The sequence below is a fragment of the Amblyomma americanum genome, chromosome 1 (genome assembly GCF_052857255.1).
Source record: "Amblyomma americanum isolate KBUSLIRL-KWMA chromosome 1, ASM5285725v1, whole genome shotgun sequence".
Taxonomy (NCBI): domain Eukaryota; kingdom Metazoa; phylum Arthropoda; class Arachnida; order Ixodida; family Ixodidae; genus Amblyomma; species Amblyomma americanum.
In genome coordinates, this window is record NC_135497.1 from 492705449 (window position 1) to 492716417 (window position 10969).

At 43.4% G+C, this 10969-nt stretch overlaps 1 long non-coding RNA gene across 1 annotated transcript in view; it reads right to left on the bottom strand.

Moving 5' to 3' along the window:
- Window positions 1–10298, bottom strand: part of LOC144105241 (uncharacterized) — a 56690-nt gene extending 46392 nt beyond the window's left edge. Inside the window, exons 1-2 of the long non-coding RNA XR_013308732.1 lie at window positions 10213–10298; window positions 9348–9605 (exon numbers count right to left, since the gene is read on the bottom strand). This is a non-coding gene — a long non-coding RNA (uncharacterized LOC144105241). The remainder of the gene's footprint in view (window positions 1–9347; window positions 9606–10212) is intronic.
- Between the last annotated feature and the right edge of the window lie 671 nt (window positions 10299–10969).

A 10969-nucleotide genomic window follows, 5' to 3' on the forward strand; every position in this document is an offset into this window, starting at 1 on the left:
TCCACTTTCCGCTGTTTCTTTCATACGAGAGGTAGTGGGCGATGTATAACCTTACATCGGCCGGTTTGTCCGATGGTCTTAGCACACATGACAACGGAAATTTGCAGGCTACCCCGACGCAACAAGTGACGAACGAAGCTTTATGCTGCATCTGCTTTTCGTTTTCCCGCTATCATCCTGCTACCTCCGTACCTTAGGACACATATTCCGACCAATTTTGAGCGAGCAGAAAAGAATGCTGGGACGTTATATCGTCCTACAACATTTTAAATCCCGTGCGACATTCTGTGTACTTACGGAACCGTTGCAAACCTTCGCCGTTCCCTAGCCAAGTCGCTAAGCCGGGATCCGGCCTTGGGCCCACCTAAAGCGGTAATCAGATGGGGAACAACGGCGTGATGGATGTGGAGGAGGAGGTGCGCGGACGCACCGAACAGCCCAAGTCCGCCCTTGCTCTCGGATTCAGAATACACACGGGCAGCGGGGAGCAGCCGCGAGGGACGAGCAAAGCGTCCGGGCTACGGAGGCAGAGCGGGAAGGGTCGGAAAGAAAAGAAAGGGCCAAAACAATACCCCCCCCCCCCCCCCCCCCCCCCCCCCCCCGGTGACGGGGAACGTGGCTGGGGTCTCGGGACACACAATAAAAAAAAATTCGGGGGTGTTTTAAAGTCGTTCAGCCGAGTAGGCGTGCGAAGTGCGTGTTCATTCTTCAATTGGAGGGGGCACTTAAGCCCCGCCTTAATGGTATGACGCGATATATTTAGTGGGTTCATGCCCCATAGACTAAATTTCTTGGCTAGTTGGTTCATAACGCGCAATGGGTGGAACCAGCGAAACAGACGCAGCACGAGGGTGTGCGTGTGCGTGCGCGCGCGCGTGTGTGTGTGTGTGCGCGTGTGTGTGTGTGTGCGCGCGCCTTCCTGAGTTGAGTTGAGTGGTTGTAAACTACCGGTGGGATTAGCCTTGCAGTTGCTGCCGGCAATTGCTCCACCGTAGCGACACTTAAAAAGAAATCACAGAAACACTGTCCGCAAAAACCCAAATAGACACTCCTGAGGTCACCATGTGGAGGCCAAATCCGCGTCCTGCAGGTAAAGTAGAAGAAGGCGAGAAGCATCCCTTCTACTCGACTGGCTCCCGCGCGGGAAAACAATGTCTTGAAGAGAACTGTGAGGAACTCCTGCCTTCTTGAGGGATCCGAATAACACAGCCCGTTCCTTCCTGTTCTTGTCGTGCGTCTCTTTCGCTGGTTCTCCCTTGCGTGTTAATGCCCACATATGTAGAATGAACCGGCGAGTCCTCATATCACTACTAGCGCAGTGGCGCAGCGATTAAGAGATATACTTTGCACCGGCAGGAGCTGCTTTCTATCGTAGCTACCGGTATGGATTGTGCGACCGGCATTGCTCTTCCCGAGCAGCTTCTCGCACAGCTGGCGCAACGCTCCTCAGAACTCACCCGAGTAAGCTCGGGTAGTAGCTCGGGTTGCTAGGCAACGGCACAAGGTCATACGTACGTAAGTACGCTGACAAGATTACTGGTTGGTGTTGGTGAGTTTATGAGTGCTTTCACACAAACAAAAAAAACAGGAGGGGAAAACACAACGGATTCGCGAAAGGAAGGCAGGTAAGAGAAACGAAATGCAAAGAGAGGAAGAAACGCAGAAAGACGGAAGACGACACCTACACAAAATAATGGACCGAAAGAAGAATGGAGACTCCGGTTATGCCATTCGGTCAGAATGTGACCTTGCTCGCCTAGCCCAGTAACCCTCCCTCTCCCCCCGTCCCCAATATAATGGACTACCACGAATTTCTGCTTTCACATTAAGTGGCTGCCGCGACTTAAATAATTTCTCCGCCCAACGTATTAATGCCCGATCTTCACGTAAGAAATTTGATGGCTTTTCTTATTTCGTCGACAGTCCCCAGCACAATTTTGATGGAATTCTGTTAACTGAAACGTGGGCCGTGTGTGACATGAGACTGTGAAATTGCCCGGATATGATCCGTGTTTCATGAATAGCCCTTATCATGGATGCGTTGCCATTTACGTAAAAGACAGCCTAAATAGAGATGTCTGTTCTTCTCTGTAATGACCCATGACTGCGAAATGCTTGCGGTTCATATTGCGGACGAACTTGTTTTTTCTTGTTTACAGGCCGCCGTCAGATGATCCAGATAAATTATTTACGCACCTCGATAACTTCATTGATTTTACCTCAGAAGCTCAATATTCCACTATAATTGGTGGTTCACCTCAATATCAACAGACTTGAACCTTCTAGCACGAATCGCCAGTTGAATTATGAAATTCCCTCCAATGGTTTTACAAGCCATCTGTGAAATCTGATGACCAAATGTATACCTGTTGCACTGTGTGCCTTGTATGGGAGCGCAGACCTCGTCAAGCCTACCTAGGCTTTTGTCTGCGTTTTCCTGAGTATTCGCAATACTGAATTAAAATTTGATTGATTTGATTTGATTTATCACCAGGCCCATAAGGATAACACCTACTTCATCCAGTACCATTCACCTTTTTATAGTAGACATGGTTTCGCCCGTTATTTCTGCTGGTACTCTTGCTTGTAATCTGAGTGACCACTGTGCCATTTTTCTATTCGTACCACATATCTGTCCACCAAGTCACTCACAACCGAATAGGTTTGCTTATCAGTGTGTAACTGACGTGACACTTGCCCAATTTCGTGAGTCTGTACGCGTTGCTAACTGGAACTGTGTCGCTGCCTGTTCTTCTGACGATGAGTCTTATGAGCTATTTTTAAGTACTTTGAAAGAAATTTACAATAAGTGTTTTCTCTGGAAGGCAAAGAAGAGAAAGAAATCAGACCCGAAACTCCGTAAGCCTTGCGCTACACTGGTACACGTCAAAATGAATAATTACAGGTTTTTCAAACGTTTCTTGCCCTCTCGTAACCCTGGGCACCTAGCCGCTTTAAAAAAAAACCCATCAAGCTAACTAGCAAGCTGCACAGATCTAAAGCTGCTTACCAATAGCGTTAAGGTCCGAAAGCGTTTTGGAAGCTTCTAAATGAATCATTTCTAAAAAAGAAAAAAAATTCGCATCTGGGTTAGCTTTGGAAACATGGCTTGCCCTATTCCCATTTTTTCTTGGAAGAAAAATTGAGTGACTTTTTTACAAGCTTTAGACCGAGTGGTGCCCCCGTCGAAGCTCTTCGTTTCCTTTCAAAGGAGGTTTAGAGACTTTTGCTTTCCATTTAACGATCAGCGAGGAAGTCTTCAGTGTCGTAATTAACCTAAAATCGTCAAGTTGCGCCGATTTTGATGGATTACAAGTAAACCAATTAATTTTGTTGTGGATCCGTTAGCGCCATTCTTAAGCTGTATCGTTAACTTGTCACTCACATCAGGTATATTTCCTGCACGAATGAAATATGCAAAAGTAACTGTTATCTTCAAAGCACGTAATAGAAATAAGCTGACAAACTATAAGCATATTTCTGTTCTTCCTGTGTTTTCGAAGGTTCTTGAAAAGCAATGCTGAAGAGAATCGATGAGTTCTTTACGAATCATGCCTTAATAAATGCCAGTCAGTTTGGATTTCGAAAGGACAAGGCCGCGTAATCTGTTTTTCTCCGGCAAAAGGATATTATTTTGAATAATATAGAAGATAAAAGCTTGACTCTTGGTATTTTCGTCGATTTTACAGAAGATATGTACCTTATTTATCAATAAATACTACTCTGTAAACTTGAAAGCTATGGCGTCCATGGTCTTCTTCTTTACCTTAGTAAACATGGTACATAACCACGCGGGGGATTGGCCAAGGTGTAGTGGAATGTCCAAAGAAATTTCCATAGAAGATAACGAAAAATTTGAGCACCAAGCTATGAATTTTGAAAACTGTTTCAATAACAAGGAAGGAAGAATATTTAATGTTATATAACAGACAGAATTTTAGTGAAAAAGAAGAGCTCGAAGAATATTAAAATAACTAGCAAATCAACCTAGCAGTTGCAATTTTGTAATCATGGAGAATGCCACAAATTGAACCCAATGCAAATTCCTTAGCGCTTGCACCGAACGATAATAACACTGCCAGATGTAACGGGAGCCCTAACCTGGAAAGAGGGACCTCCAGGTAAATATTTCTCTGAAGTGCGAACTTTGGGCAGGAGAGGAGAAAATGGCCTACAGATTCAACTTCCCCGCATGCGTCACATAGGAAACCTGGAAATCGCCAGCAGGCTGACATGCGGGACGGGATGTGTCACTGAGCCGTCAAGAGCCGACCTTGCTAAGTAATCAGCTACCTCATTTGAATGAATAGCTGCATGGCCAGAGACCCAGACAAAACGGACCTCCTTCAAAGTGAATGGGACAAAAATCGCAGGAAATGACGCAAAAAATATTACTGTGAAGTTTAAAGGTAGACTAAAACAGACAAACAATCAGCGAGGATAATAACATGAGACACATGACATGAAATTTTGTGCAGTGACATTCCAATAGCCAAAAATTCTGCAAAGAATATAGGAATACAATCTGGGATGCGGACAGAATAGCCCCATGCCAAATCCTATGAAAAGATGCCAACTTCAGCTTTTTGGCAGTTGACGGAGGCGTCGGTGGAAAGCACCGTATGATAGGGGTATTCCTCTATGTGATCAGAGAGAAGACCGTTTAAAATGTTTGCGGGCATGTGTTTCGCATGAGATGGGAAGATGTGGTCAAAATGGAATTCCACTACTGCCGGCGTGTCATCACCCTACTGCAAAGAGCTGAGATCAACACCAATCGGTGTTAAAAGGTTCTGTGCTAACATAATTTGTGGCATTTGATACCGTGGCCAATGATGAGAAAAGAATAAGGCCGGCAAAGAAACAAAATTGGAGTGCTGACATTAGTCACCGGGTCCATCGACCTGAGGAAGGTCCGCAGCGTGAGTATTTGAAAGCGGGAATTTAGATCAGAGATACGAGCTTCCAGTTAAAGCAGGGCGTTTGAAACTAATTTTGGGAGACCAAGGCAGAGACGTGGAGCGCGCCTTTCCAGTAAGATTAAGGGTTGAATCTTGTAGTTTGCACTACCAGAGAACAGATTGCAACCAAATCCAAGTATAGGTATTACGTAGGCTTTGTATAGTAACAGTAATGTGTCGCGGAGCATCCATCCATACATACATACATAAAAGTTTTATTCTCCACAAAGAAGTGGAAGGAGGTGGAGGTAAAAGCCGTACATTTGCGCTTGAAAAATCCTCTGCCCCCTTACAGTGTATACAGCAGCAGTGTGAGGCACTAGACAATCACATTTTTTTGGTGGAAAGAGAAAAGAAAAACAGCACTGTATCGCATCAGGCAATAAAATAAGCCTAAATAAGTTTCAATACAGCACTGGATTTGGACGGCTGGAAAAAAATTGTTTTTTCGAAAATGAAACAATGTAACGTAATTGAACATAAGGATAGACCTTTGCATTCATTCACAAAAAAGAGTATGAGTAGCAAAATATTGGTACATATTTGGAAGAGACATATTGAATAGATCAGCACCTTTTTTTTCGGCAGCATTCAATAATCGCGGAAGATTATACCGGAGTGTTTATTGTCCATAGGCAGTGCGACATTTTGGAACTTTCCATCGTTCTGGAGTTCTGGTGCAGTAGGTGGGATAATTGGGTCCTAATTCTGCCATTTCCGTAAAAACTGTACTCTCTCGATAGACACTTAAACGATGCTGCCTGCATAATTTGTATTCGTAAATATTTCTTACTTTCAATAAATTAAGCGAAGCAAAGATATGTGAAGAAGGTGCTGTGTATTCAACGTTTTCAATAATTCGTACTATTTTTTCTCTAGCCTTTCAAGCTTCTACACATTAGTTTTTGTTGATGTTCCCCAAACTAAATGAGAGTAGTTTAGGTGGGATACAAAGAGAGCGTTGTATACCATTAGTTTAACTTTTTTTGGAAGAGTATAGTGGTTGCGATTCAAAATTCCAGTTATGCAGCTCAGTTTGCTGATTAGACTGTTTGTATGATCATTCCATTGTAAGGTTGAAGTAAAATATACCCCTAACACCTTGACAGTATCTACCACATCAATGGCTGCGGATCTAAACATTACGGTTCCTTGTAACGAAATTTGTTTATTTTATGGTCGAAAAACTACAACCTTTGTTTTGTTTGCGTTAAGTGTTAATTGATTGCTAGAAGTCCACGAGTCCAATTAGCGCATAAAAATATTTGCTTTAGTAATTCCTTCAGCTTCAGAACGTGATGGCACCAAAGCACTCGTGTCTTCGGCATATATAACGAACTTGGTATCTGTGCAGATGTGTACAATATCATTAATGTACAAATTAAATAGGACAGGGCCTAAAATGCTACCCTGTGGGACTCCTGAAGTTTTCTTTCTGTGAGAAATGAAACAATTTATGTCGACATATTGAAATCTATTTGATAGGTAACTTTTGAGCAGAGCCAAAACATGTCCCCGTATACCATAATGATGCAGTTTTTCAAAAAGGATAGTATGACTAATATAATCGAAAGCTTGGCTAAAATCAACAAAAATACCCATAACAATACATTTCTCTTCAAAATGTTATAGATATTCCTTATGGTCCAACAGCGCCAGCTCTGTAGACCTGTCCCTCCTAAAGCCATATTGCGAAGTAGTTATTATATTATGCTTGCTAGAGAAGCGCGATATTCGATCTAAGATAATTTTCTCGAGACCTTTCGAAAAGGCAGGAGGAATAGACACCGGTCTGTAGTTCGATATATCATTTTTATCCCCTTTCTTATATAAGGCTATCACACGGGCGACTTGCATTTTTGTAGGAAAAACAGCTGTAGAAATGCAGAGATTAAAAATATGCGCTAGAAAGGGCTGATTATACGTATCACATACTAGACGGGTCTTATTTGTATACCGTCAGCATCAACACTATGAGAATTATTTAAACTAAAAAAAAAGAACACACTTCATTTGCATCTGTTGGTTCAAAAAATATTGCGCTAGAGTTTTTCTGCCCTAAAATTTTGTATCTTGCCTGGTTTTCAGTAGAATCTCTGTTAACAAAGTAGTCATTAAAAATATTTGCCATTTCTTCTCCTTTTAATATCTGTCCTTCGTGAAAAATTCTTTCAACTCTGTTTTTTCTCGCTCCGACCCATCAGTGCATTTAAGTTATTCCACATTAAGTCAGTGCGCTTTACGTTGGAACCGAACATATTCTCATAGTACAGTTCTCTTGCTTTTCTTAGCTGCTTAGTCAAGTCATTACGAAATTTTTTGAACGTAGCGAGATCAGATGCTGTACGAGTTCGCATAAATGTTTTAAACAGACGGTCTTTCTTTCCTACCTTCTTCAACAGGTACTTTGTCACCCACGGTTTTCGACATCTCTTATTACCCGTATGGCGTTTGAAAACGAAGTGACGCTGGTATACCGAAAGAAACAAGCTCAAAAAGGCATCATAAGCTACGTTCGCATTTGTTGCCTGAAGGACGTTGTCCTAGCAAACTGTTTCTAAGTCATGATAAAAAGCTTCTAAGAGGGTGGGTGTAACAGGCTGAAAAAGATTAAACACTTTATGGTGGGTGTTTCCCCGAGTACTAAATTTTATGCTACAAAACACAGGCAAGTGATCACTAATAGGGTAAGTGAAAACACCGGAACTGACAAGGTTAGCATCATAAGTTGTTATTACTAAGTCAAGAATTGTTTGCGTGGACGTCGTTAGTCGTGTGGGAGAATACGGTTTATACAGCCATTACATAGCAATAGATTTTCAAAATCTTTTCTTTGTACTATTGCTACACATATCAACGTTAATATCACCGGCAAGTATCACATTGTATCTGTTTTGGTTAGCAAATGACAATAAATTATCTAAAAACACAAAAATTTCAAAGAGAGAACCATCGGGAGGGCGATACCAAGTTGCAAATACAGCATCTTTCACTTGCAGACAAATAATCTCAAAACTATCTGTGACACAAGAAAACTGTGAAAGCAAGACAGGCTGTAAAAGAGAGCTTACTAGCACAGACACACCACCACCGCGACGAGTGGTTCTGTTAACAGAAAAAGTTATCATATTAGGAAGGTCAAAAGGGTCACAACTGCTTGATTGCCATGTTTCTGTTATCATCGGAACATCAAAACAATTCTCATGCTTTTTTAACAAGGATTCTAGTTCAGCAACCTTGTTGAACACAGACTGTGCATTTAAGTGAAAGCAACGAAGGTAATCATGTGTCTGACCACCAAGCTCTCTTAAGAGTTCTTCTAAGGTAACGTGCCCTAGGTGCGCCATTTCAAGATAAGGGTCACAGGTTCCCGACTACACGAAAAAGGCATTTAGCTACGAAGTGTGGAGCGGTCACTCATGCTCTTGATAACCTTAGCGCCATCCCCACTCTTTCTACGCACCAAAATGTTCACATCGACATGCCACACATATGCAAAGCCAGCCTGTTTAGCCCACTCTTTGTGGCTTGCAACAATACTCTGGAATAGTTGGTCATGTTTTCTGTGATGTACACTGAGTCGTCTTTTTCCCTAAGAACCACCCTTTTCTGCAGCCAAGCGTCTCGAAGATTCTGCCTTACAAAACCGGCAATCACACCTTTGATCTTTCCTGGTTTCGCACGACATCCTATGAAGTGCGAGGGTGTCCGCCTCAGTGAGATGGTTCATGCCAATCTTGTCCGCCACTTCGTTGACTTTTGACAAGAGGTCCTCTCTTTCCGCCTCAGGAATGCCGTGAATCTCGATGTTCAAGCGCCTGCTGCGCTATTCTAAGTCATGGTAACTAAGTTGTAACTGAGTTATATCTTTTGAGCCAGCATCTCTCTCTCGAGCTTATCAATTCTGCCTTTAATTCCTTTGATTTCCTTATCCTGCGTATCTAGGCGCTCTTTTATAGTGGCAAAACTCTTCATGCAGCATCTGGATTGAACTCTCTACTGCATCTAGCTTTTCGGTAAGAGGGAGAAGGGAAGTCAATTTCCTGTTCATTTCCACAATAAGGACTTTCAGGTCGGCATCCACATTCGAGTCACCGTTTGAGGCGTCACCCTTGCCTCCAGTCGAACGTTTACACGCTTCACACTTTCAAACCTTCTTAGCCGACCCACGTTATGAAGAAAATGTCGTTTCACTCATGCCTGAACATAGCGCGCCATGAAAACAAAATTCACACACACTGCATGTGATGGCGTTATCGTCATTCTTTAGTTTTTCGCGACATTTGCAACACCGAGTCATGGTGACCAATATCGACTAGCAAGTTGGCAGCAGCGACAGATAGCTAAGCAACATGCACGAACTTAATATGAAAAGGTTTGACCAACCTGTAAAACACAGCGAAGAACGGATTATTCGACGTCCGCCCCGCTCTGCGGCTGCTGCAAAAGTGCCTGTCGAAGTACGCCCCCGTTGCAAAAGTTTCCGCAGCTTTCGTCACAGCCGTCGGCTCTCGTTGATTGTCTCCGTCTTGTTGATATGGAAACGATGCTTGAAAACAGTGCTTGAGTTCAGCCCTCCCAAGGAAAATAGGCCACGGTGAGATTCTTGTCCGAAGCACCGCGGAAACACTGCAGCATCTGCGACTGTAAAACACAGCGAAGACTTAACTTTTTATTCGCCCAAACTTTTTATTCGCTATTCTTGTCAGCCGGCCTAGAGCGCGTTCTCCTTTAAAGGGGCTGCGAAACACCGCTTGAACGGATGTCAATTACACTTCAGATGGATTCTTTGTCACACAGATGCTGACTCAAAAAGAATTACGAGAATCAATGCATAGGAACGGGAGTTATTCAATGAAGAAGTTTAAAAATACAAGCAAACAAAATGCTGCCCTTAACTCGATTTTCGCGCAGATTCCCATTCCCGTTTCGCTCTCCTAATGACGACACTTTGAGCGACCAATCAAAACAGACTGTCTGAGCACGTAGCGGAAGTTTGCACTCCATGGTTGCCTGTTCTCTGTAACTCGTTCATGCCAAGGCTGGATGCCCCGTTTGCATGGTTACAACAACCATGCGAACGCTCAGCTGACCCAGCGATACTTCACCGTCACGTCGACGGCGCAGAAGGGAACACTGATCAGTGATGTTCTCTTATGGATCCGAACTCGAGCGCAAGATACTGCGACACTGTGAAAGCCTGCGCAAAATATCAGACACATTTAGCATAGCGCGTACCGCTACTGCTTACCGCAAACCATCGCTCGTCCCTCCTAGCGCGCTGCTTGGTCACGGCGAGCAAGGACCGCGCGCTGTTGACGGGAACGTGGCGCCACCTGGCGCTGCAGCCCGGTAATCCTCCCCAAGTTGGCGATGCGCACTGCCTGCTAAATGTGAAACGAGCTCATCCTTCCTTGGAACCGAAACGAACGCTTAAAGAGTGTAATGGCTCGATCGGATCGATTCCGCAAAGTCGCTCTCGGATACATAGAGAGTAGCCATAAGTGATGAGTGTTAGGTCGTAGGATGGTTACAGAGAGGCGCAAAGTCCTTCGATGCAAAAGTAGCCAGAGCCTCTGGTGGTGTATTTTTGTTTTACTTCCTTTACAGTGCTTTTATCTAGGGCAAACAAGTTGATTTTGTTAATGTAACATAAAACGAAAACCTGACAATACGTATCTCTAGTTGTTAATATAATTTGCTGTATATTTGCTCTTTGTCCAATCATCAAGCTCGCCCTCAGTGATGTCATATCCACTGCTCAAAACCGTTACTGTATGGTGACACCGTCAGCGCCACGAATTTCTTTTTGCGAGCTAATTAAAATATTAAAAACCGCAGTGTACGCGGTACGACCGATGCTAATAGCATCACTATAACTCAGTCTATGCAATCAACAGGCAAAACAATGCACTGAAAATATGTTTCGGGGCCCCTTTAAACACATTGCTCTTTATATGAAGGCTCCAATCTAATGCTGGGTGATACGTAACACCTAGATATTTTAC